The sequence below is a fragment of the Manis javanica genome, chromosome 12, assembly GCF_040802235.1.
Source record: "Manis javanica isolate MJ-LG chromosome 12, MJ_LKY, whole genome shotgun sequence".
Lineage (NCBI taxonomy): Eukaryota > Metazoa > Chordata > Mammalia > Pholidota > Manidae > Manis > Manis javanica.
In genome coordinates, this window is record NC_133167.1 from 94,544,072 (window position 1) to 94,569,241 (window position 25,170).

A 25,170-nucleotide genomic window follows, 5' to 3' on the forward strand; every position below is an offset into this window, starting at 1 on the left:
CCCAAATTCCAAGCCCAGACTTCTACTTTCTGTTCAGCAGAAATAACTGACTTTGGACAATATATGTTTCAAGGGCAATATAAGCAGTCAAATGACCTAGAGAGGTTTTTCATCATTTCTTTCACTCACCATTGTACCATTACCCATGGGACATCAAAGACTAGAGAGACTGCCTTTCCCATTGATTTTGTATGCTCAGAGCACAGTGCAGTCTTTGGTCTTGCTCCAAAAACAAATATATATCCCGACACATCCAGTTGTTTTCCTGGAAACCCAATAGCCTTCTGTCCACCTGACAAGTAGTTTCGGAGGGGGATGGCATGCTGGGGCGGCTCAAGTTCATCTGCCTGTGTATTACTTACCAGCTTCATGTTCTGCCATGAAAAGAATTTGGCCTCTAAAAATATTAATTTGTGTTTCTGAAGGGAATGACTCTAACAGCTGATTTTTTTTTTTTTTTTGCCAAGCAGGATTTCCATTAAGCAATGCAAAGGAAAGTAATTTTCCAAATCCTTCAAAAACATGTGGCATGGAGGCTGAACTCGCTCAAGGCCCTCCATTTTTGCAGTTAACAGACTTCACAGATCTAAGTAGATTTCAGTGAAGGAGGTACAATACAGATAAGGACTTAGATGCCCCCAAATCAGCATGGAATTCTTTTTCTCTATTAAGTCACACTAATCCTTGGTATTTAATCAGGGAAAGTCAGCTGATAGAGATTGTTTTGAGAGGTGGCATGGGTTTCTATATTCCATATAAGGCACTGAAGGAGAGCTGTATTTAGGAAACCTGAAATATTGGCTTGTTTAAGTAACAAACACTCCTCTTTATTTGGAAGTAGGGAGTTCCGTATTGATTTAAAAAGCAAAGTGGTTAAATTTTGAACATTATTTTCTAGTTTGGAAATATCTTTCCTTAGCATAGCAAATGCACACAACATAGAAACGTACAGCTCAATAAATTCTCATGCAGTGAACACAGTGTAACCACTGCCCGTCAAAAAAGGATGTCGACAGCAGTCCACAAGCACCTCTTATGACCCCTCCCAAATACTAAACCCTCTTTCTTCCTAAATTAGCCACTGTCTTGGCTTCTAACATAGTAGATCGGTTTTCCCTGTGTTGGAAATGTATCTAATCGGAGTTATTATATATGCACAGGTATGTAGATGTACATATATATGCTTCTGTTGGTAATATATGTAGTAATAGATTATGGGATCTTTGTGTCCATGTCTGTCAAATCAGCAGTGACTAAAATGCTCTTTCTAAATCATTGCAGCTATTTTTCCCTGCAAAGAGTATTGAATCCCTGGTTGCTCTATGTTGTCAGTGATTGGCAGTGTCATCCTTTCTAGTTTTAGCAGTGCTTGTGCACATGTAGTAACATCTTATTGAAGTTTTAATTGGCATTTTCTGATGACTAATGAAGCTTGCATACATTTTCAATTATTAGTTTCTTCTTTGTAACTCTTGCCCATTTTTCTGTTGCGCTGGCTGTTCATGTTCTTATTGATGCATATGAGGTTTTTTTTTTTGAACATCCTGGATATGAGGCTTTTCTTGGTTATATGTGTTGCATGGTGTTTTTGTATGGTGTATTTAGATGAACAGACATTCTTCATTTTAATGTGGGTTGTATTATTTATGTCTTCCTTTAGGCTTGATGCTTTTTATATATTGTTCAAAAAGTCACCCTCTATGCCAAGGTGATGACAATGTGCTCCTATATGATCTTCTGAAAGTTTTATTTTGCTTTCCTTACTGACAGCTACAGTTCATTTGGAATTATTTTGTCTGTGATTTGATGTGCAAGTTTTATCTTTTTCCATATGCATATGCAGATTACAGAAGTCCCAGTTTCCTCTCAAGCTTCTCAGACACTGACACTACACGTCCATCTTCATATTATTTCCCCTGCATTTAAATACAGCTCCCATGTTTTACGAGTTAGTTATTAAACTCATCAGACTTGAGCAAGACTTTGCTTCATAGAGGTGATGAGGATGTAGGAAGGCCTGAGGAAGAGCTAAAATTCTCTCCACTCAACCAGATTTTCTTCATAGGAGGCCACATATGTGTGTTCAGATTAGCCCATCAACATGAGTTCTGTGCTTTAAGAGTTACAAAGGACTCAGTGAATCCAGTTATGGACTTTGATGAGTGTTTAGAATCTTTCTCACAAAATGTTTTTCTACATCTCCAGAAGTTGTATTTTTACATTACTGAGTTATGTGTTCCTTCAATCAAGAGCAAGGCTGACTTACAAGATAAATGAATTACTAAAATTACTCTTCTATAGGTAAAATCTTTTTTTTTTGACAATGACTAAAACCTCTTGTCTAGAGCATTGCTCTAATCGAGTGTATAGGATACACCCAGAAAATATTTTCTGCCTTTTTTCTTTAAATCAGAAGTATTTGTTTTACAAAGGCTAGAATGCTAATTTTAATTAGTGGCTTCAGCCAATATTTGATACAAATATAATGTTCAAAAAGCCCTTTAAATGCAATAGTTAAATTCATTACATTATTTATTTGATAAACATTTGGGAGATAGCAAATTTATGTACTACCAATAAAAATACATTCAATTTGATTAATATTTAAGTCTTTAATCACTTGCCAAGCCTAAAACTTTTATAATCGCACCTTGTAATGCATCCAAAGTGGTAAGTTAATAATTGTATTTTACATGTATTTTGGTTTACTACATTTGAAAATATAATTATAAACCATGGCTCATCCTAATTAATGATTAAACCATAGATAATTCAAATAATGATAATTGAAATTTAAGGATTGAAAAACTAAAAGTAATATTAGTTTGGATAGAGACTTTGTAAAAAGCATTATTAAGGCATATTAATGGGTCCATTATCTTCTCTTTAGCATAAACTGGAAAAATCAAAGAATTTGAAACAGAATTTAAACCTTAGTGTATCTCTTTTATTCAGTATGCTGGCCTGAGGGCTACTGTTTCACAATTGCTCTGCTAGAACCATGGCCTAGCACATTTTCCCTCTATATCTATACAAGAATATTAGAAGAATCAGCTCTGGTTTAAGGGGAAAATAATTGAGAAAATTTACAGAGGGAGGAAAATACAGAGGACATTCACCGAGGGAGTGAAGGAGTTTAGGGGAATGAGAGTTGACTTCGCCTCCGAGTTCAGCCACAGCAACAGAAGAGCAGGCAGCGGGTCTGGGCACAGGCCCCAGGGAGCTCCGACGCGTGGTGGGACTTCGTGGGGTGCTCTTCTCATTTCCCAGGGAGTCAGGCCATCCGCTGAGTGAGGACAGGAGCAGAGGAGCTGAATGTTTCTGGAGAAGGCAGAAGTCTTAACAGAGTGGAACACTTGGTTGATTCCATCAAATAGACAAACTTGCATTCCTACAACAATTCTATCATTTTCGTTCATGTAACACTGACAGAACAGATTTCAGTAAATAGTTGGCTTTTAGCTCAACATTTTTCAGATAGACATTTAGATTCACTGGGCTTTATATTTCCCATCCTGTATCATCTCTCCCTGCTCAGCATTAGAGCAAAAAATAATTAGTATTTCTGGATCACGTTTTGTATCTGGGTTTCACAGCATGTAGAAGCCAGCATGATTGTTCTCAGCATCATAACACTATGTTTTCAAACTTTTTGAAATGTAGTTTGATAATTCTGGATTAAGACTTTGAGGTTAAAAGTAGTGCCAAGTTATTAATGCACCATTTTGCTTATTATTTATAACACATCCATAGTTAAAATGCCAAAAAAAGATATTAAGAAAAAAAAAATGCTCATCTAAAGGAAACATCAGTAATAGGTTATTCTAAAAACTCAAATGAGTGAATTACTTCAATTGGCTACTTACACTATTGTCTATTTCCTTTGTTACTCAAATAGTTTCCAGATAGTAAATCATTTTTTAGAAGTATATTAGTTTTAACTTATCATTTGACTACACATGGCTAACTAAAGGACATGCAATGGGCATTGTACTACTCCTTCCCTGTTTAGTCCTTATTTCCATTGGAATTAATGAGTGATACACTACCAAGTAGGTAGATATAAATTGTGAATTCCATATAAATGAAAGTATAAATTTGGTAAAATAGAAGCTGGTTGCTGTGGACTGTATCAAATAACTTCTGTTATATAACACATCACCAGAAAGCTTAGTGGCTAAAAAACAATCCTTTATTTCACAGGCATGGTGAGGAGATTGAAATTTGGGGTAGAGCTCATGGTGTCGGGCTGCTTCTAGTCTCGGGGAGCTCATTCACGAGTCTGCAGTCAGCTGACACAGTCCCGGTCTTCAGTTCACCCCTGAGCCATAGCTGACCACGTGCTGGTGGACGATTCGGAGAAAGATGACACAGCATGTATCTCTCTCGAGGGCTTGGCTTCTGACACCATCACTTGCGACACATTCTAGTGGTCAGTGCAAATGACTATCAGTGGCATTTAATAAACTCTACCTCTTTGTGGGAGGAGCTGAAAAGTCGCATAGCTTGTATTCAGGAAGGTGAATCATTTTGGTTATTTTTGCGAAAATCAACTGTAGTGATAAAACTAATGGACGATCGTAGTTAGTAATTGGAAATGGGCAAGAGAAAAGGCACTGGAAAGGAGAGCAGCGGACCTACTGAGTAAAGAAAAAAAATTTAATTCTTTATGAAACTAGGTTATGTCATTTATTGAAAAATATACCTATATAGTTTGGAATCATCTTGGGTTTCTTACTCAGTTGTATCTAAGGAAACATCATGGGGAACTGTGCAGACATCTCAATCAGAGGATGTTAAAGAGGACGTATTATAAAAGGGGGGCACGTGCTAGGTGGTTTTGGAGGCCGCTTACGGCAGGCAGGCTTTGCTCTGGACTCAATGCCGTGAGGAGGCAGGTATCTTAATCGAGTCCAGCAGGGAGGTCTAGAGAAAGGCTACAACTCTAATTAGTAAAGAAATAGCAGTCATTCCTGTTAGCTGGGGGAGGAGGAGGTTTGGTATTTTCGTGGTCTGAACAGTGACCTTAGCTTGTGCCTTGATGAATGCAGTATGCGTAATTGACTTGATTATAAGTTTATTTCAGGCTCCAAGTCATGATAATTTTATTGCATTTCCAAGGAAATATTTTCTTATCATTCCCCTTCAAACCATTTGCTATTTATCTTGTACAACTATATTTGTTTCCTTCACTGCCTATCAATACCTTTGGTTAAAATCATTTAGAACTTTTATTAAAATTAAGATTTTTCAGGGTTTACCGAAGGTACATTACATTAGGATCCCTTTATATGTAGGTTTTATATTGTGGTCCTAAAATGGGCTTTTAAGCATTTTATCATGGAAAAGAGAATGATTAGTCCATATCTCAACAAGACACTAAAGCAATGTACAATAAGTCATATACAGAGCTTCAGGAGTAATCATTTAAGTTTTCTTAAAAGCAATCATTAAGTGGAATAAATTACTTTATTCACAAGTCTCTTTTACTCCCCCAAATTTTATCTAAGTAGAGATTTTAGTCATATTGATCATTTAGAGATGGAAGAAAATAAGACTAAAAATAGCCCTGTAGGTGGCAGTCAAACTCAAAATAATGAATGAAAATTTTCCACTTGTTAAACTTGATTGCTATCCTGAGAAAGTACTTTTGAGTTTTTCAAAAGCCAACATACTTTACAATTCTCTTTACCATTATTTTGAAGTACGTCTGAATTATTAAATCTTTGTACACAGTCTTTAAGATGCACTGTATAAAAGTTAGGAAAACTAAAAATAAGGAGAATTATGACATGTAGGATAGCACTTCTAAATCAATTGGATTAGAAATGTCTGCCACAGTGCTAATTAATGAGTTCATAAGCATTTAAAGTAGTGTTATGAGTAGAAAAATAATCTATTTTAATATTTATCCAGTAAAGAACATACTAAATGTAATTTCTTTTCATAGTAAGTATACGTTATTACTTAGAATACTGCTTTAGAGAGGCAGCCTAGCCCTGAACTTCACTTAACATTTATTGACTCTCTAATACGTGTTAGTTATTATCTGTCTATAGAGTACGGCATGCTAGGTCTAGGTTTTAAAGATGAGAATAAATTCCCATTGATTTTCAGGAAAATCTTATGCTTTCAAGAGATAACTTAGAAGGTAGGAAAATCCATCTACAGGTGCAGTAAGTGACATTTTTGAGATTTACCCTTTTAGTGCTTAAATAATTCCTTATTTTAATTATTGCATGCCAGTAAAGAGCTACTTTGGAGAAAAATAATCACAGTGTGATTCCTATCATTGAGGTTAATTCTGTATATATATATCCAAGGGAAAATAATAATTTAGCATTTGTAGGTTTTTTGAGAGAATACTGAAACATAATACTTCTGGCTCCATGTGTGTATCTGCACACATTGTTTTTTTAACTTCAGATATCCATAATAGCCTGATGATAAAAGGGAGAGAAAGTAAGCTTTTTAACAAATGCTTCTCACATGTTCTCTGTATTTTGTTATCCTGTAAATAGCTATTTTGTTGTTGTGTTTTCTTTGATAGTAAAGAAATACTAATTCATCCTCTGTGCAAAATCCCTTTATAATAAATTCAGGACTGATATTCCTTTATTTAAACGGAATAATCTCCTTAGGTTTATCCATCTTGGTAGATACAATTTTATGCTACTTAAATTGTTGAATCTTCTCAAATTCTTCATCAGCCTCTTCAATTTTAGCTGTCAGAAATAAATATTTACCACTTATCCATTTAGAAAAAAAAAGATAATGAGAAGTAATTGTTTCCTTAGGGGAAATTTTCTGTTACTATCCATACATGCCACATCAAAAATAAAATGCAGTATTTTTACATTTATTAACTAGACCTTTCCCAAAGTAATGTTATGATCTTTTCTAATTCTACAAGCACTTTTATATGCCACCACAAATGTCTAAAAAAAGATGGCACTTGATTTTTTTCTTTTAGTACATTGGGATACATGTACAGAGTTATATAGATTTAAATTTAGCTTTTTATTTTTAATACATTTTCTTTCCTTAAACTTTTACCTCTGTCCTTTTAACTGAATTAGTTGTTTTTTTTTTTTCTCCTTAGTAATCGCTCTTTCTAAAACTTAGGTTCAGAAGAGGTTCAATTGATGTACTTGGGAAAGTATCATTTTTCTAGGCTACACTTTCTTTGTATGAAAGACTAGGGATTAGATGAGTTCTCAGATTCACCTTTGGGTTAGAAAGTGTCAAATATTAAGGAAACTCATTTTCTTTTTGGGGGGTATACTGAATTTACATTTCTCTTTTTTGTCTCCTATTTCTTGGACTTTCAGGCTTTTCTTTGTAGTCTTTCTCACCAATCTTCTAACTTCAACAGATTCCCATTTGTATTTCGGCTGCTTATGTAGTTCTTACAGTTACTGTAACCTTGATACTTTATTGAGAGTAGGGTGGTGCTGGGTTTGGCCCCAAGGCTATGGAGAAGAAAAATCAGAGGGTCTCACTTGAAAGAATTGGGATGTTACATTTTATTTCTAGGAGGCAATGATTTTGCCAGAGGGAAGGAGTCATTCTACTTTGGCAGGTTTTTTTTTTTTTTTAATGTCTTTGCTCTAGCATCTTTACCCTTGGACTCTAGTGCCTGAACCTACAAGGCTGCTAAATCCTTCCATGACTCTTTATCTCACTGCGTACAGCATTTTTCAAATGCAAGGTCAGGGCATAGGTCTCTTTTGATTATCATGGTTGTAAAATGAGAAGAGCTGCTTATTTCAGATAAAGCCATTTTTTACCTTTCCATAAAAGCTTTTCTTCTTTCGCACATAATGTCTGATTTTTTACATTTCAGTAAAACATTGAATAAACCTGAGGAGATGGAGTAATAATGTTTGTGACAATTGAAAGCATAGAAATGCATGGCTGGAGCATACATTTACTGGTCATTTATTTCACTCCTCCATCATCAAATAAATTTACTATAAAATCAGCTAGGGATTTGGGTCTGAAATCTTTTCATGCTGCTCCATGGCATCAAAGTCTGAAACTTCTTTTTCAGTGCACAGCATTGCCAGGTTATCAATTTGGGCACTTGATTAATTATACTTAAGTCACTGGACCGTTAGCATATAGGAATTTTTTTTTTTAAAGATTGGGGAATGTTAAACTTTACATGACTCATTAACACATTCAAATTGAAATTTCCTGCCTGCTTTGAGGACAAATGGACTGGATGCTTGCACATTTTCTTTTGAATCCTTATGGCTCCTAGTTAGCCCTGCTTTGTTAAAATTCAGGTATGAATTCCCAACTGCTCAGTCACTCAGGTTCATAGTTCAAGGCTTATACAAAAATGATTTCATTCTCGAAGTTTGGAGAAATACAAAAGTGGTAAAGAGCTCATTTCTTGTCTTACCTGATTTCAGAATACATTGGATAAAACAATATGTATGGAATTGTATTGTTTGGTCTATATCGTATAGACATGTTACTTGTCAATAAAAGCAGAAAAGAAGTGAGTGGGAGCAAAGTTGTGTTGGGCTAAAGAAAGGACGCCGGATGGTGACTAGAAACCACAGGGACAAATGAAAAGAACCAGAAATGGTATATAGGAGGATAGGAATATACATGCCGTAAATATATACTTGCTCTCTTTCTTCTCTTAGCTTCTTTAAAATGAATGAAAGTATATAAAGTAATACCAGTAACAACTCACTGTTGGGTTCATATCATATGTGGATGTACTATGTACAACAATAATACCACAAAAAATGGGAGAAAGAAATCAAGCTATAGATATTTTTATATCTCAGTGGAATTAATCTGCTATAAATTCAAAGTAGATTCTAGTCAGTTAAGATGTATTTAAGAATCCCTATAGCAATCACTAAGAAAATAATTTTTTTAAATGAAAAAAGATCATTATATTAAAATAGTACATTAGAAATATCCATTTAGGGCAAAATTATTCAGTTAGTGTAAAGGAAGAATAGAGGAGCAAAAAAGACATAAGACATGGGAAAACAAGCAGTGTGGCTGATGTAATCCTCTATCAATAAAAACATTAAATGTGAATGAATTAAAACAATCAAAAGACAGTTATCAGACTAGATGAAAAAAAGCTGACTATATGCTGCCACTGTATGTGTTTAAAGGAGACACACCTCATATGAAAAGATACAAATAGATTGAAATAAAAGGATGGAGAAGGATATATCATTAAAGAGCAACTGTAGGAAAGCTGGGGTGACTATACTAATATCAGACAAAGTAAACATGAATGCAAAAAATATGACTACAGACAAAAAGGGATATTTTATGATGATAATAAGATCAGTCAGAAAGATAACACTTATAAACATATACAGACCTAAAAAAACAAAGTTCCAAAACATATGAAGCAAAAACTGGCAAAGGGAGAAACAGAAATTCAACAATACCCCACTTGTAATAATGGAGGGAATATCCGGGCAGAAGATCAGCAAGGACACAGAAGGCTGACAGGTATAAACAGATTAGACCCAGTGGGTATCTATAGAGCATCCACCCAAGGACAGCATAATATATATTATTTTCAAGTGCACATGGAACATTCTTCAGGATAGACCATATCCTAGGTTATAAAACAAGCCTCAGCAAATTTAAGAGGATTGAAATAACACAAAATATGTTTTTCAAATACAAATGCAATTTAAAACTAGTAACATAAATTTGTCAAGCTCACAAACATACTCCTAAAAAACCAATAGGTCAAAGAGAAATTATCAAGGGAAATTAGAAAATATTTGAAATGGCTGAATATGAATACACATTCTATTGCATAACATTCCATCCCATTCCATTTCATGACATTCCATTCCATTCGTTAATGTTCCATTCTCTTTCCCCAAAATTCCATTCTGTTCCATACCCAAAATTATGGGATAAAGCCAGTGCCCTATTTGGTGAGACATTTATAGTGTAAACGCCTACATTAAACAGTAAGAAAATCACAAGTAGCCTAACTTGCCACCTTAGGACACTAGAAAAAAAAGAGCAAACTAAATTCAAAGCAAAAACAAAAAGGATCTAATATAGTCTGGGGCAGGAACTTACAAGTGAATAGAAAAACAATAGAGAAAATAAAAGAAACTGCTGATAGAAAGCAAGTGAAACCAAAACTATTTCCAAGTAAGATCAACAAAATGAGAAAACCTTAGCTAAATTGACCAGCAAAAAAGAGAGAAGACTCAAATTGCCAAATTAAGAATGAAAAAGAGTGACATTACTAAGACCTTATAGTAATAAAAGGATTGTAAACAAATACTGTGAATGACTGTATGCTAATAAGTAAGATGATTTAAATGGAGTTTTCTCCATTTAACACATTTCTAGGACATGAACTACTGAAACAAACTCAATAAGAAATAAACAAAATCTGTTAAAGATATTTAACTAGCAAAAAAAAAAAATGAAACAAAATAAACAACTGCCGGCAGGCAAAATTCCAGGTCCAGATATCTTTGCTGTGAATTCTACCAAACATTTAAACAAGAAACAAGATTAGCATTTCACAAGCTCTTCCAGAAGTAGAAGCACTTCTGAGCTCATTCTATGAGGCCAGTGTGCCCCTGGTGCCCAAACCAGACAGAACCATCAAGAAAACTATGACTTTGATATTGCCCAGTATCAACTGTTCAGGTATTAATACCCAGCTATTACCAGATACTCCAAATTACCAATGGTTAATGAAAGCAAAATATTTGCAACTCTAAAAGGCTAGAAGTAAAATACAACAGAATTTAAACCAGTCTACATAAAGGCAGCAACTGTCTGTAAGAAAAATATATGCATATTAGAAAAATGAAATACTGAGGAAGACCTTTGGCCTTAAGTATATCTTACCTGAAATCCAACCAGAAAGCCAGTTTGTGATTTTTGTTTTTGAAACACATTGTACTGAAAATAAATTATAAATGCTAGTTTAATTCAGTGTCAAAAATGGCACTTTTGGGCTAAAACTACAAAATAGACTGTCTTTCTGAAAACACTTAGGAAACCATTTCAGATCATTTTCAAAATGTCTAGTGCATATGCTGATCTTCAGAAAAACTAGTCTGTATAGAAATTTATCTTAAAATATGAAGGAGGAAAGTGGTTTTTTAAAAGGGCATATATATAGGAGATACACACACACATCGGAGTAAGTTTGCTTAGTTAGGTATCAGACTGGCATAAGGGCCTATACAGGATAATAAAACCATAAAGTTGGGTTTATCTTCTTTACCAGACAGAAATTATTTGTGTAAGACAATAATTAATTGACTGTCATTGTTTTTAATATCTAACTTTATAGTCTCAGTTTAATTAGTAGTACCAAGAATGTTTCCACTAAAGATTCAGGACTTGTAAATGGCTTTGTTAAATAGTGTTCTAATATCATGTAAAAATGCTTGCAGTCATTCTTTTATCTTGCTATTTAATGTTTTTCTTTATGCTTCTTTATTATCTACTGCTATTCATGGATATCCAGCTTCATCTAAGAAATGAGGTGGTCAGAAGCATGCATTCGTTAATACTAATCACACACATACCACACAAAATATTTATGTATAAGTGATAAATGGCCATGCAGAGTTTTGAAGTGAATGCTGTCTTCCTTTGTGGTGAGAGAATTATAATTGAAATTATTTAGAAGTACACTGTGCCTGTTGTCAAGGTATTGCTGCTCAGCCTTCACATCACCCTTCTTCATCCTGCCCTGTTAGACTGCAGCCGGACCCCATAAACTATTCTCCTTTATCAGTGAGCATGACTTAGCATTATGGTGGAAGGCCCTGGAAGGGTACTGCAGGAGAAAGGGTCTTGTCTTCCTGCATCTGCGGTTTTTCCCTTCTGCCCCAGTGAGATGCTGCTGAGCTGCCGTTGGCAGATGGGTCACTCAGTAGTGTGTGTTCCAGGGTGGCTTCTAACAGGTTTTGCCAGCACCTCAAGGCAGCTGTCTAGTGAGATTCATTCTCATCCTGGAGGTGGATTCCCAGCGAGTGTCAGCCTCACCCACGTCCTCCCCAGCTGGCGGTTTCCTAGTGAGTGTTGTGGAATTCCCTTGGGAGGCTTCTGCTTGCTAGGCCTGTGTCCAGCATCTCATCACAATTCTGTCACCTCGTGACATACTCTCTGCAGCCATTTCCGAGTATCAGCCTTAGTGTGGTGCTCTGGTGAGACTCTAAGATTGGGTATTCTCTTTCAGATCTAGACGTGATGGCTGCCACATATATCTGCTGTTCCTATGGTCTTTAGATTCTCTTTACCCTCCCTGTTAATTAATTCCCTTTTATAAATCAGTAATCAGTTTTCCCTGGTCAAAGGACTGGTTTGGTTGCTATCTCCTAACTGGAACCCGACTGGTGACAGATAAAATTTTATTAGACTTTTACCTAAATGAAGAAAGAAAAGATGTAATTTTCCACATCAGAATATAAAATGCTTCTTCATTTTTATATAAATCTCTCCCACATTTACATAAATATTTAGTTTTTCTCAATATTTAGTTAATGGTATGCCTCATTCACGTAATCTCATTTTTAAAAAAGAGGTCATTTTTTTCTGAAAATTGAATAAGATTCACAATTAATTGCATATTTTATTGTGAGTGGTGCTTATTATTTTCCCCCTAAAGTTTCTTATTCCCCAAGGAGAAAGGGCTAAGAGCCAGAAGGAATCTTTTGAGTCTGAAGGTACTTGCTATAATATTTAGTATTTTATTTTGAGATCTTCCGTCTACTACACAATAGAGTCTGTTCTGTTTTAATATTTAAAAGTATTTTAAAACTTAATCTACCATTAAGTTATTTAATGTTTCCCTTAAAATTCCTAAAACAAAACTTGAGCTCCAGGAAGATGTACATATTTAGCAGTGATTTTTAACTGTAGCTTTTTCTACCTCCTTGTATATTGCCACATTCACCTGGAAGTATGTGTTCCCTAGTATAACATGTAATGGATATATTGTCAAGGAGTCTTAACACAGTCTCAGGTTGGCTCTGTTCAGTTTTCTCGGCCTCACCACCTGCCTCTTAGGCTTAAAAAAGCAGCTTTTAGAGGCAATATGTTAACTGGAGGAAATTCAGTTGGGGTATATGCAATTTTTGTAACTCTTATGGGCATGACTCTTTCTGGGTGGATACCAGACAAACTGCTGGCTGAAATCTTACGTAGATGATATCAGAAAGGCTAATTAGTTGTTCTAGAAGCCAAACTGGATCAGGTGAAGTTTGGGTAGTTTACGAGCTCTGCTGTTTCTATTCCTATGGGATAACTAGATATTTAAACAAATCTCTCCTTGATTGTCATTTGCTGGTTGCCTCTCAGCCCTGCAATATGGACATCTCACTACTGTTGTTTCCATCTCTCTAGGTGTGTACCTATAACCATTGCCTGTGGACATTCTTGCTTTCCACGATTTGTGATGTAGCTTTCTAATTTTCATTCTTTTCTTTTGTTTTTAATCCTGTCTCACCACTCCCCCTCCAAAAGACCAGAACAATTTATTTTATAGTCAAGAAAATCTTTAAAAAATATACTCCTACCATTCTTTGATTTTTCCCAAAGTTTTAGGATTTTGGAGGAAACAGCTAGATAACAGAAATATCTGTAGCTACCTTTGTTTTTCTATCTTGCCATAACCCTCCTTTAAGACAAGAAATACAGACTTAATTTTCAGTTTGCAATGTCAGAAAGGAAAAGGGAAGATATTAGGGGGAAAAAATAACCAATTTTATTACTAAATTATATCCCACTATAGGTTGGCATTTCAGGTATTATTTCTGTGTTTCCAGTTGGGCTGCAAACTTCATAACAGGAGGCAGAATGCAAAATAAAAGTTTCTTTTCTTTTTATTATTTCATTGAAATTACCTAAAGTAACCTTTCTAATTTCTGGGGAATATGTGCCCACTTTTAACAACTCATTGGTTCTGAAAGATTATTTTAAAAACAACGGGACTTAATCCAATATTGGGAAACTTAAAGACTGATTTCCATGGAAATATCTGGTGGTCAGCACATGCTATCCGGCACACTGGTATCATACAATTTTTACCTTGTTTCCATTGTGATTTTACTTAGAAGCATCTCATGTAATACTGTTTGAGATAGTTGCTGTGTAATTGGAAATGGAGCCACTTAGGCATTTTAAATGCTATAGAACTTTAATTTGTGGTTTGTGAAATAGTGCTTGTAATGATCATTAATGCTTTATAACTTGAGGAGAAATCACAAAGTAGAAACTGCAAGATTCAGTCAAAAATAATTAAAGACCTCCAGCTAGTCTCATCTAATGGAGCTAAAAATTGTAAAGGAATCCCATTGCCAAAAGAAATATTCTGCAAAATAATAAATTGACCAAATATTTCCATTTTACAGATTGTGTCATGAATTGACCAAGTTAACATTATATTATATATATTTTAATGTATTTTCCTAGCTTTTTAACTACATTATTACTTTACCATTTCCTGCATCTTGGAACATATTGCTTTGATAATTCTACAGATTTCTCAGTCTTGTGATTCTTTAAACAAATCATATGTAGTCAAGTAAGTAAAAAAGTGATGCTGTTAGTGAGGTGCTTTATTCTAAAATTTGTGCCACTCAAGACAAAATGCAAAAAAACTTGTCAGGAAATAAAGACTTGCTCAAGAGCTGGCTACACTAGACTCTTATGTCCACCTGTCATATCTACCCATCTGAAAATGACATAGACTTATCACGGTGTAACTAGATTCAAACTTTTGTTCTAACTTGGATAATTTCTATCACCAGAAAAGAAAAATATATAGACAACATACTCCTTGAGAGACAAATTTTATCACTGATAAGGGATTGTGAAAGACAGAGTCATTTGAATGAGTTGAATATTTTCCAGTGATGAAAATACAAAGTGCAATAAATAACTCATTCACCTCATTCAGATTTCCTCCAGACTGTTTGTTTGAAGTGCTATGTCTGCCTTTAGGCGGTATGAAAATGAGCATGTATCAAGTATGTAAATACTTCAGTAACTGTCCTTCATTTCAGTATCAAACAACTGTTTCCTAACTATATATATTTAAAGATGTTTTGAAAGCCTTTTTTTTGAGACTGAGAAAAGTTGAAATAAATGTTAAAATCACATTTCAGTGACATTCAAGAGTAACTGTGGAAGTTCTTCCTTCTAGGAGAAAAAAAATAAAAAGCACTTTCAGAATTTCATACACACTGATGTTACTATAGCATCTGAATACAAATTTCTGTTAAAACAAAATACGGCTTTGTATAACTATTTTAGCTAAAGTTTAGGAGTTCTTAAGAAATATGAAAGATATCACAAAAACAGGTCAGAAAAACTATGCATGAATATGTGGATTTTGATATTGAGAATCACTAAGATCCAATCTTCTAATAAATTATTTTGATACCGGTTAGAAAAAATGTACCATGTAAACATTTGAATTATAGGCTAGGAAAGCCTTCATTAAGCTGTAGGTAAGCAGATTAGAATTTATCCATTATTTTTAAGGGAAGAATTTTGTTCATTTTAAACTTCCAATGTTGACTTAATTCTACACATAAACGGGACATAAAATACAATGTGTTTGCCTATTATAGCTCAATAAATATGGGGTGGGGGGGACACTAAAAATACTATTCATTTAAAAATTTCCAGAGGACATCACTTCTCTGGCCAATGCAGGTGAGCAGAGATGGAGCCGCTCTGAGAAGAGCACACCCTTGGGCCGTCGTCTGCTTTCTGTGGCCGTGGTGCTCCACCACACTGTGTCACACCACAAAGAGCTGCCTCCGAGTGCTGGCCAGGCCAGCTGCCTTATGCTTTGTCAACTCTGTATTATAAAAGTAATACCAAAAAAGTCTCCCTGGCTGGGATAGCCCTTGGTCGAACAAGTTTCCCTCTACTTACCTTTCTGAAGTGCCCCGTGCCCTTGAAGCACCCAGGGCCTCATTTGCTGGCCTAGTTGCCCAGCCATTCTTCCACTCCGTTTCCTTCCCAGACTTTTCATCCTAAAAAACCTCTTTGTCTTTGGCTTTGAGTGTCTTCCTGGGTAGCTGAGTGTTTAACAGAGAAATCAATAAACAGTGGTGACTGTTCTTGTCAACTCTCCATTTTGAAAGCATTTTAAATTCTGGCTTTCAAAGTCTAAATAGATAGGTGATGTGGAAGATTACCAACACTGGTCAGCAAAACAAAGGACAAAGCTTTGGGGGCTGGAGAACTGTTTCGGGCACTTGTCCTGTTCCACTGCCTATCTGCTCAGGCCTGCATGGACTACACAAGGCCTCACACAGGCAAATGCTTGCAAAGTCTTTTGTTAGAAGATTAAGGGTCATAAAACAGCAAAGAGGGAAATAATTTTCTTATCCATAGGAAGATGCTCACCTTTTCCTACATATCTATTACTTGTATGTACTTAGTATGCATTCAGATTAAGCAAATTTGTATAGAGGACCTAGGAGACCTAGGATATACCTGGCTTTGTTCGGGCACTTTGATATTTTTATATTATGCCTAAAGAAAATACACTTTAAATTTTTACCTTATCCTGGGGGGACAGCAGATCTAGGGGTTCAAAGGCATTAGGCACCTGTGTGGGGAAGGACAGGGCAGGTATGGTGGAATAATGAGGAAGGAGGCATAAGAATTGATAAAGAAGACATTTAGGTATCATATAATTTTACTTCTAAACTTCAACTGCTCTATAAACCTTAGGTTAGAAAATGAGCAGAGTTGCTTAAAAATTGGAAACTTACTTTCTTATTTTTTCCTAAATTTTAACCTCTGTGTCATTTAGCACTTAATATCTCTACATTAGTTGGCTACTAAATGGATACATTGCTTTTATTAGCTTATTAGCGCTGTAATCTTTTTGTCTCTTCAAAAGCATACCTCCTCATTTTGTTATTACCTGTTATCACTGCCCTCCAGAAAAACTGGCACCTACAGGATCACCAAATGAATTCATAATGCATGAAGCTATTAGAGAAGTTAGGAAGTTAATAATATTGATTGCAAAAGGTGTTACCTCTAAGAAGCATTTGTTTGAGGAGATTGTCAAATCACTTATTCATTTATTTCAAGTTCATGGACTGCTTTATTTAATACACCATAGCAGAGAAAAAATGAACTGTTAAGTAAAATCAGTTACGTAAAGAAGCTCTTACCTTCTGCCGGGTGAAATGATTTTTAGAATGCAGATGACACTTCGGATCATTCCTACTTAAGGTAGTTGATGTCCTGTGCATTTGATGATAATCTAAGTGATTTCACTACTGACAGAGAAGCCTGGAGTTACAGGGAGCATGCCATGTGTACAGTCTGTAGGGTCACTTGTGTGGTGGCGCATATCCAGAATGCGCAGAACCATATCTGTGAAAGGGAAAAATCTTTGAAGCTCCCTAGAAGAGAAAAAGCACGGAGTGTGTTCAGGAAATGGACACAGAGAGGAGAAATAAATTAAAAAAACAACGTATGTTAAATTATTTTTATCAAGATTAAAAATCATAAGAAATATTACTTTATTTACTCCTGATAAATTATACTCCCTTGATTTTGATTTGTATTTATTTCGTGATTGATTAATTTTCATATTTTTAAGATTGAAATCTAACTCATGGTTCAAAATAATCTCAATTCATAAAGTATATATATAGCACTCAAGTGCCAAGCACAAAAGAAGCAATTATTTTAGCTATTATTCATAACATGAAACAAATATTCATAGAATTTTGGGCTAATGGCATATCTAAATAGGAAGGTTCACATTTTTTTAAAGCTTTCAATATTTTGTTATATTTAGGGCAGTCCTATCAACTTGCATATTGCCCTTTGAGCTATATATATATTTAATTCACTTGCCTTTTTAATGAATATGCCTTCCTGCCCAAATCACATAGTGAATCCCCTGAAGGCAAAAAGGTGTGCTTTATTTCCATTTCTGAACTCAGTATCTGCTTTACAACCCACTTAGCATTATCATTAACATTTGGCTGAATGCAGTCCCTCTAAATAACGGGAAATCGAGAAGGAGTAGACCCTAAAGTATATGCTGTAGTTTAAAAATAATGATGTGAAATTGGATATATAACTTGAATCATCGAGGCATAACATACTAATCACAAGACTTAATCACTTTTTTATTTCCTTCTGTTTGGGCTGTTCTGCAGAGTGTCTTCTAGACCTTCAGAATCTTTTGAAAATTTACATTGTGCTTTCAGATAGATTGGAGTCTTAGTTGCAAGTAACAGAATACTTTAAATAGAAAAAGTATTTGTTGAAAGTCTGTTATATACCTCACAGAAGTGGCATGCCTAATGTATTTGATATTTCCTCTATAATATGACACGATCATTTTCAATAACTGTGAAATGAAATAAATAATAATTATGGCCAGGAAAAAAAATGCGGACAGTGAAAATTTCTTTTACTGACTTTTCAATATATAATAAAGCCAATGAATATTTTTTAAATCATAATTAAAAATTAAATATATATCACAGTATAAAAAAGGAAAAATATGATAGATGCTTTTTAATAAGCTAATACATTTCTTTAAAAACTCGAAGTTTTATTCTGTCATAATAATGGATAATAACATTACAGTTTCTGTTGTTAAACTTAACTCTGGAAAATTTGTCAGGGACTTCAGAAAAATGAATTTTCTTTCACATTCATGTTCAGTAAGTGGTATGTCTGATTTGCCAATACATTTTTATAACTGGAAAAACATTTCTTATTTTAAGTTTGAAATATTCACATCAGGCAACAGAAATATAAATAATATGTATGAACAGTATGTATATTTTTGTATGAAGTTGTAGAGTCTTGGCACCTGAATAGATTTTTTTTTTTTTTTTTTTTTTTTACCTCTGACAGAGAAACCACAAATTGTAGAACTTTATACAGAAAAATCAAGTTGTGGTTCATGGACTTAACAAGACTTATGCAAGTAAACTTTCATATTTAAATAAAATACAGTGTTCATAAACCTTTCTTAAGAGATTTTTCTGTTATATTTTTGTTAGTTGAAACAAAAAGATTTTACTATGTCCATTACCAAATAGTAACAATAGTTTGTAGTTTAATCTGACACTGAGATCAGAAAGAGCAGGGTTCAGATCCTTCTTTTTTGTTACATCCCATCATTGTTGTATAATCAAGGACAAATCAATTTCAGTGAGCCTCGGTTTCCTCCCCTGCAAAATCAGTTTCAGGACTGACTGAGCCTCATCTAAAGTACTTAGCACAGTATCAGTATGGTATGTAGGTGATGTTAAGTAAGTAACAGTTGTGCCTGCTTGCTTTTCTGGTTTGTGCGCTTAATTTTGCTCATGAAGAACAAAATATGAGAAATGTTTGCTTCTCCTGAGCATCTTCATACTGAACAGTTAACACATTGAAAGGAGAACTCAAGTGACTGCAGTGATGCCTGTTTACACACACACGCACACACACGGCTTCTGGTACCCGGGTGCTGACTATCTCTGTCCCAAGGACGCGGCCAGACCGGCGCCTCTGTAGCCTCTCAGTGCTGTGCGTGGAGCCACTAGTGTCCCTGGAGAACTGGTTACACCAATCCCAAACAAGCAACATTTTTAGGCTCTAGATATGTTACAGATGCCTTTATATTATTATCAGACAAAAAATTATATATGCAACAAACAATCGATCGTACCTTGAAAGATTTGGTTGGCTGTTTGGATGGTGACAAGAATGAAATAGCTGGCCAGAGGAAAGATATTTTCAGTTATAACTAACATCTACTTCAAGGGGAATAATTTTATTTTATTCTTCCTTTTTGAAATGTTGGCCTCCTAAAGAAAGACAGAGTGAATATAACCATAATTTTGGAAGTTTAAAAAAGCCCACACCAACTGTCCAATGTGGTTCAGAGTATTTTCTCTAGGATATCAACAATGTGCTTGTTCCAACATTCTAGTCTCATTAAACGTTAAAAATAAAACCTGTATAGTGTTTTTTAACTACCTGGTTTTAACTGATATGGAAAGGTACAAAGTTACCTCTTTCCATTTATCTTTTTTTTTAATTCAGTCAATTTACACTTGTTCAGATAAAATAATTCCCACAAGAAACTTTCCTTGGTGAGTTGCTAAACACACAGAAGGACAAATGACTAAATTAATAATGCATGTCAAAAAGTATCAAACAAAAAATGTCGCTTCCATCTCTAATCTTTGCATATGTATCTAAACAGGTACATATTTAGCAGTAAACAAACTACACAACAGAGTATCAGCTTTTAGAAAAGATTCTTGTTTGGATTCTTCAAGTTTTCTCTAAGGCTCCTGGCCAATGGTTTATGCCAGATAGTGTTTTGTTAACACTCCTGAACTTGTTCTACCAATAATGAACAATATTGGAATGTTAGAAATACTGTCCTTATCTTGGTCAACTCTTTTTCCTGATAAAATCTCAGAAACACATTGAGCAACAGGGGAAGCGTGTAATGACATGGGGCTAAACTATGAGACTCCAAAGTAAAATTTAATGAACAGAAGTTAATGTGAATGAATTGAGCAACGGGATCTTTCAGCGAGAGCTCTCGCCCGTGGTTTCCCCGGGGGACTGGACTTCGTGGCCTGGCAGCGTCAGGGAAGTCCTTCCTGGCGGCTCACGGCTCCAAGCTCGGTGCTCCAGAGAGCAAGCAGCAGCTCTTACGACCCCAGTTTGGAAGCCACACGGGGTCACTTCTGCTGTATTCTGTTGGTTCTGTTCTATTGAGTCACTAAGGCCAGGCTAGGTTCAACGGGAAGGGATATAGACACCACCCCTAAATGGAATGAGTTGTCAAAGAACTTGTGGATGCGTTTTAAAACTGTTACAGGCAAAAAATATATCAGCAAATGGTCGTAAGGCATATAATAAGTTGACTTGCATTATCAGTGCTGTGATTTGAATAAGAAACCAAACATAGCTTTGCAGTATAGACATATGGTATTGGTACCAGAGATTACCTCCCAATTAAATTGTTATTGATCAGATTCTTACTGATGGGACATTAAAGATCAGAAAATAGTTGAGGGAAGAGAAGAAGGAACTCTAAATGTGGACAAATTATAGGACTTATCTGTCAACAAAGTTTTAAAGAATGTTGAGATTTTTCAACATGAAAAAGTTTCTCAGGAATTTGAATAGGGCAGGTAAAGCAGGAGAATCAAGTCCTTAATCCAACGCTGAGTGGGGTAGACAGGTTGCCTTTCAAAGAACCTGCCCCCAGTGTCCTATATAAATTACAATCTGCGATTTAGTGACCATTGTGAAATTAATTTCGTTAATTTGAATTAGCTTTGTGAATTGTGCTCTATTTTAAATGAAATTCTAGGTTTCATAAATGTATAAGAGCTTTAAAAAACCTATCAGGTTTATGGTTGTGCCTTTCAAATTATAATGACAATAACTTACATTGAAAAAGAGATTGAGGAATGAGGATTAAACTGAATACAAGAGAGCTGAGCCATTAAACATTGTTGCCTTCATATGGTCTGTGTAAAACCCATTAAGAATGTGAACAGGCTTCTATATGGAAAGTAGGAAAAAATAATTTAAAAATTTTATTGAAATATTGTTTATATGCAATATTGGTGAACTCAGTGATTCATCAATTATATACCTTATTAAATGCTAACTCTAAGTGTAGTTATCCTCTTATCAGGTATTTCATTTGCAAATACATTCTGCCCTACAGTAAGGTACCTTTTGTTTTGTCGATTGTTTCCATTGCTGTACAGAGCTTTTTTTGGTTTTGTTTCTCTTTCTTGGGGAGACGAATCCAGAAAGAAATTTCTAATGTTGATATTTAGGAGTTTACTGTTCTTTTTTTTTTTCTAATAGATTTATGGTTTCAGGTCTTATATTTAAGTCTTAATCCACTTTATTTTTATATATGGTATAAGACAGCGATCCAGTTTCATTCTTTTGCATGTAGCTGTCAAGTTTTTCAACATCATTTATTGATGCCACTGTCTTTTCCTCATTGTATATTCTTACCTCCTTTGTCAGATATTGACCATATAGGTCAATTTTCTATTCTGTTCCACTAGTCTATGTAAAAAAAATATTTTTGGTTAAAAAAAGTATTATGTTGCTAAAGTCTAACTAGGTTATTCAGTACATGTTTCCTAACTTTTAGCAGACATTCATTTAAACCATGTCAACAGAATAAAAAAATATTTTTAAAAGATCTCCCCTGAAATACATTCTTCAGTCATATAAATTGGAAACATGATTATGCACTAATATTTAAAATTCTAAGAGAAGCTACATGATTAGAAATTGCATGATAGAGATTTCTTTAGATTAATGAAAGTTCCCTAGAATATATCAGGTTCTTCTTGATGTTCAACTTCAACCATTTTTGAAAGATATTTTTTATGATTAGTTAAAAATCAGTTAACTTTTAAATCCAGTATTCTGCATAATCCCTCTATACTTTTTCTTATAAAAATTACCAAGACTGATTTGCTTTAATAAAAAACACAAAATCATGTTTAAAAAATTTTTTTAACTTGAGATATTGAAATTAATATGAAAACCTTATAGAAATGTGAATTACTACAGGGCTGAAACCAGGCTAGATATACACTTAAGAAAGAGGACAATCATGATGTAAAGTGAGGCTGTTGTATGGATCCTTAAAAGTGGCCTTGTGACTTTTGTCCAGGTGTGTAAAGAAAACAACCCTTATGAAAACACTGATCTAACTCGGTGATTTTTCCATATTCAGTTGGTAATGTATCCATATGAGAGCAAAACTACTGTCTTGACTCTTTTAAAGTTCCCAAAATGAATAGTTTTGTAAGCACACAAATTTCATAGACTGTGGTTTTACAAGGTAGAAATACTTAGTTTCTCAGAATAAAAAGGAAGAGTACAGTTGCTTATGTCTAATTCCTTTGATTGTTAATACAGGTTGTTTGATAATATTTTATAAAAGATCACAATTTAAAATTTATTGTACATAATTCCTTTAGTAATGGCTGTTTTGTTAGGACAATAGCCACCAGAGGGCAGTAAATATGCCTACACATATTAGGGAATAATACCTAAGGTATTAACGTCTCAAGTATTTTTTTATTGTGTAGTTTTTGCATGGTTTGTATTTCAAATTGATTTTAAATATTTTATGCTACTCAGTAATTTTAAATGCAAACCTGATTATTATTAAAGTGAAGGTTACGGTCAAAGATGTGATATTGATGATAAAGAGAAGTAGTTTTACTGATCTATCTCTTATGTGCTTGGTATGAGGCTAAACACTTTTCATACATAATAGCTTCTTTTAACAAATATGTAAGGTGGAACCATTATTATAACCATATCATAGAGGAGGAAACCAATTCTTAGTGAGGTTAGTAAAAGCCAAATATCTTTATATTAAAATTTTAACTGTTTCTCTTTCTTTGTGTGGGGGGTGGGGTGGGAGGGGAGGTTACAGTAGGCATATTATTAGGCTTATTATATGCTTAGAAGCTGTCTGCCAAAAAGATAATGGAAAAATCAAGCTGCCTAATCTTTTCTTAGTTGTTACAGAAAGCAAACTTGGAAAAGTGAGTGCTTTAGTTTTTAAAGGCAATGAATATGATATAATAGCTTATGCAAAGGAAAAAATATATGTACAGATATATTCATGGTAAATTTGGTTCAAGATTATTTTTGGTGATCATTTTTAAAATTTACGATGTTCTAAACAGTTTAATCAGTCTCAGATGATGGCTATTTTACTATGTTATGGGCATAGTTGTATCCCCTAAAACTTCATATATTGAAGTCTTAACCCCTCAGGACCTCAAAATATTTGGAAATAGGTCTTTAAAGAGGTAGTTAAATTAAAATGAAGTCATCAGAATAGGCTTTCACCCAGTCTGACCATAAGACGAGGAAACCTGGATGCAGGTCCAGAGGAGGACCCTGAGGACACAGGGACGAGATGGCCATCTGGAAGCCCAGGAGAGAGGCCTCAGAAGGAACCAGCCCTGCCAGCACCTGATCTCAGGCTTCCAGCCTCCAGGACGGTGAGACAGTACATTCGGTTGTTCAAGCGGCCCAGTCTGTGGCATCTGGCCATGGCAGCCCGAGAAGGTTGATGCAGTGTGTTCCATAAAGAACGACAGTGGTGTCGGGACCCCATCCCTTTGACATATGTCCTGCTTTTCAGTACTGTCTCACCTTCTAACTACTCATTAGGCACATGTCTCCCAAGAAAAGAAATGAAACTGATGGGATTAAAAATAAGAAGAATAAAAAGAGAGAAACTACATGAAAGAATGTTGAGTGCGAGCTGTTTTGGTGGCCATTTCAGTTGAGGTCTCCAGGCAATAGCTGCTGCAGTTGCAAGCAAGGTAACAGGAGCTCCCTCAGCACATTCGCAAGAGGTTTCCTAACTGGTTTTGCCATCACAACTGACTGCTGACCTGCAGCCTATACGACAGTTTGGAGAAAATTATGGGAATTTGAAGAAGCCTTTGGAGAGCTCCACCAGTGTGCTGAATATCAGACACTCTCACCTCAAGACTAGGACAGGGACTTAGTGAAGCCACTAAGAAAGTTTGATGCATGTTCCTGGAGCTTGTCAGACACACTGACTGACGTGTGACTCATGCTTCAGAAATCTAAAGAGTGAGAAAATCTGACAGGTGAGTTGTTCTGATGGCAGAGCGAGTTTCCTGTGAATCCTGAGCTTGTCAGAGCAAAGGATGCTTTGGTCGGCCCTCTGCACTTGATAAACGCCTTATACGTGAGACATATGGGGGAGAATTGTTTTATTTTCTCTGTAAGAGGGCAGCCTTTAGATGCAAAAGACCTCAGCCAAAAATAAAAGAAGTACCATCAGATATCTAGGATCTGAGGAAGTATGTGTTCATGGCCAACTGTAGTAGATACCCAATTGCATGGATCAAGGAAAATTCTAATGAGTGACCTCCCAGGAGGGAAGTGGTTACTTTGAAGATCTCTAGGATTAGCGGGCATTGGTGTGGTCGCTACAACAGCCAAATAAGCTGAGTAAGAAATGCCCACCTCTTTTTTGGCTTCTCTTTGTTCCTTCTCACTCCTCGTTCCTGAAGGGTCAGGAGCCACTGTCATTAATAAAAGCTGAGAAAGGAATGAGGAGAAGAAATAAGTTGAACA

The 25,170-nt window shown here is 35.2% G+C and overlaps 1 long non-coding RNA gene across 3 annotated transcripts in view; it reads right to left on the bottom strand.

Moving 5' to 3' along the window:
- Positions 1 to 2,964: 2,964 nt before the first annotated feature.
- Positions 2,965 to 25,170, bottom strand: part of LOC108396400 (uncharacterized) — a 30,386-nt gene continuing 8,180 nt past the window's right edge. Inside the window, exons 2-7 of one of the 3 annotated variants that reach the window (XR_001852928.3) lie at positions 25,060 to 25,134; positions 19,700 to 19,838; positions 17,190 to 17,423; positions 16,565 to 16,612; positions 15,931 to 16,076; positions 2,965 to 3,338 (exon numbers count right to left, since the gene is read on the bottom strand). This is a non-coding gene — a long non-coding RNA (uncharacterized lncRNA). Of the gene's footprint in view, positions 3,339 to 10,430; positions 10,933 to 13,849; positions 15,187 to 15,930; positions 16,077 to 16,564; positions 16,613 to 17,189; positions 17,424 to 19,699; positions 19,839 to 25,059; positions 25,135 to 25,170 lie in introns of those variants that run through there. The other 2 variants (XR_012124007.1, XR_005055619.2) reach the window with 2 other exon arrangements.